The sequence below is a fragment of the Macaca fascicularis genome, chromosome 1 (assembly GCF_037993035.2).
Source record: "Macaca fascicularis isolate 582-1 chromosome 1, T2T-MFA8v1.1".
Taxonomy (NCBI): Eukaryota; Metazoa; Chordata; class Mammalia; order Primates; family Cercopithecidae; genus Macaca; species Macaca fascicularis.
The window spans coordinates 202,014,031-202,017,146 of NC_088375.1; the positions used below are offsets into that span (position 1 = coordinate 202,014,031).

General features: G+C 46.5%; 1 pseudogene; it reads right to left on the bottom strand.

The window, feature by feature from the left end:
* Nucleotides 1-286: 286 nt before the first annotated feature.
* LOC102142008 (large ribosomal subunit protein eL20 pseudogene) lies at nt 287-910 on the bottom strand (annotated as a pseudogene).
* Between the last annotated feature and the right edge of the window lie 2,206 nt (nt 911-3,116).

The window sequence follows — 3,116 nt, forward strand, 5'->3', positions numbered from 1 at the left end:
GAGATATGCATATCAATGACTATGAAGGAACAAGGAATTGGGCTCAGAGAAATCCTTCAGGAATGGTGACTCTTGTTTTTAATCCTGGATGAGCTCTCACTTCTTCTCTGTGTGCTGCCAGTGCCCAGGACAAACACCTGCTGAGAGTATTTCTTTTTTTTTTTTTTGAGACAGAGTCTCCCTCTGTCACCCAAGGTGGAGTACAGTGGTGCGATCTCGGCTCACTGCAACCTCCACCTCTTGGGTTCAAGCAATCCTTCTGCTTCAGCCTCCCTAGTAGCTGGAATTACAGGCACCTACCACCATGCCTGGCTAATTTCCCCACCCCCCCCCCACTGGGGTGTTCCTGAGTTTATTTGAGGCACACCCGGGAGAGCGCCCTGTACCTAGAAGAAGGTGTTGGGTCTCCTGGTGAAGCATGGCTTCTGCTGATGGCACAGCATCCAGTGGGGCAGCAGGAACTTGATCTTGGAGTCATGGAATTGCTTGATAGCCGGCCACTGGCACTTACTGGCCGTGATCTCCACCTTCATGATCTGGATGAAGTGGGCCCGGGCGCGGTACCGGGCACCCAAGTCTCGGCAGCACTGGTGACAGCGCCCATGGTGGTTAGGTCCCGGTATTCCCAGTACATGTTGTGGGTGCTGCTCCGGGAGTCATAGCGCAGCCAGATGCCGAAGTTCTTCACCCGCAGTGGGTACTTCTCAAACACCTGCCCACAGTTGACAGTCTCCCCTGAAGACTTCTTCATCTTCTTTAACTGAGATAGGAAGTACCAGAAGTGGAACTTGGCGACTACATGATTAGGCGCAAAGATTTGCATGCGGTAGAGGGGTGGTGGTTGGCATTTGGGGGTAGGCAGGCAGCGACCCACCACCTTGTACTCTCGTTGTGTGCCCGAGGCCTTCATGGCTTTCTTTCCGCCTTCGCCACCACCCGCAAAAGGAAAAGGCTAATTTTTGTATTTTTAGTAGAGACAGGGTTTCACCATCTTGCCCACTCCTGACCTAAAGTGATCCGCCCACCTTGGCCTTCAAAAGTGCTGGGATTATAGGCGTGAGCCATTGCACCCAGCCTTCTTCTTAGTATTTAATAGAAATACCTCCATCTGTGGGACCACAAATAATTATTAAAATAGAGAATAATTTTATGTATTTATTTTTACTTATTAAAAAACTTAATAAATTCATGGCAGAAAAAAACTTAAGCTAATAAGTAAAAATAAGAAAATAGAGATTACATATATCTTCATCACCTAGAGATAATCACTGTTAACAGCTGGGTTAACTCTCCTGGATTTCTTTTTAATGCATATGTAACAAGATGTTAAATGCAAGTTTCCTGTCATTCTGGCTTTGGGGCAGAGGCAAGGACCACTACATCCAGGTATGCTGAAGGATGGAGAAACCAGTTCTACCAGCATTAATCCCATCACCCCCAGAGTGTGTGTTTTTGTGTGTGTGTGTGTGTGTGTGTGTGTGTGAGAGAGAGAGAGAGAGAGAGAGAGAGAGAGAGAAGACAGAAGAGAGAAGAGGGCTAGTTGAAAGAGATTTATTTTAGAGGCAATTATGTTTTTTTGTTTTGTTTTCGAGTCAGGGTCTTACTCTGTCACCCAGGCTGGAGTGTGGTGGCGCAATCACTGCTCACTGCAACCTTGAATTCCTGGGCTCAAGTGATCCTTCCACCTAGCCTCTAAAGTAGCTAGGACTACAGGCGCCTGTTACCACGCTCAGTTAGCTTTTTTTACTTTTTTGCAGAGATGGGGTCTTACTGTGTTGCCCAGGCTGGTCTCGAACTCCTGGCCTCAAGCAGTCATCCCCGCAAGGCCTCCCAAAGTGCTGGGATTAGAGGCATGAGCCACCGCACCAGGCCTCTTTTGGACCAAATTGTTGATTGCTCTGTTCCCCACTACATCACCCGCCTCCACCCCCAAACAGGAGGGGTGAGGGGAACTTGTGAAGGGAGCCATTTGGAAAGTGTGAGATGTGCCTCAGGGGTCTTGTAGACCAAGGAGAAAAGCAAGTCTAAAGCAATGGCCCACTCCTCTATCACCCGCACTACCCTGCCCGCAACAGAGAGAGTTTACCATGCTGAAATGTAAATATCCATTGAGTTATCTACCTCGCCAGCTAAACCAGAAACCAGAGTCTGGGGCTTGTATCTCTTGGCCCCTGCAAAAGGCCTCTCACTTAATTGATGCTTGATAAATGTTCTGAAGAATGAAGGGAAGACTGAAAAAACTGGAGTAGAAAACGGAAAGAACAAGGATTTAGAATCACACAGATCGGAGTTCAAATCCTGCCTCTGCCACTTTCTAGCTGTGTTCCCTTGGGGAAGTCATATCATCTCTCTAACTTTATATTTCTCACTTGTAAAATGAGGATAATTTGAGTGTCTGCTTTGCAGAGTTTTGCATGAAATGAGATCAAGCACTGGTACATAGGTGTTCCATCAATGAAGAATGAATGAAGATATGGTAGTTTTGGGAACACTGCAAACCGGCTATGTCTTCTGAGAATTTCCTGTCTGAGCTGATACAGTTCTGGGATTTCTAGATCCTGGTTTCCTTCCCTGCTCCTTCCGCAGTCCTCATCATCCTCGTCATCTTTATAGAAGCAGCAACAGTTGCCATTTGTATGGCAATTTATAGAAATTCCATGGCCTGGTCTCACTTAAATATCGCAATAACCCTGTGAGATGTATATTATAATCCCCATTTCACAGATAAGGGAACTGAGACCCAGAATGACTTGCCCAAGGGCACAAAGATCTGAGACTCGAGGGTACCTCTATTAGCTTTCCTAAAGGGATTTATTTCACATGTATGCAGCACCCACTGGTATTCTGGGCATTTGCAATTAGCAGCTCCTGTCCCCTTATATGGTAGTGGAGAGGACAGACAACCAAATCAAAACATCGTCTATATCTCTTCGTGGTAAGATGGTAAGTGCTGTCATTGAGTGGGCAGAAACACCAAACAAGATGACAATTTCTGCTGAGGGCAGTCGTCTGGAGAGCAGATCCAATCCACTGTTTGCTATCTCTGGCCTTGGGTAAGTCACTTCACCTCTCTGGGCCTTAATTTCATTTGCCAAATGTGAGTTATAATAATAGTA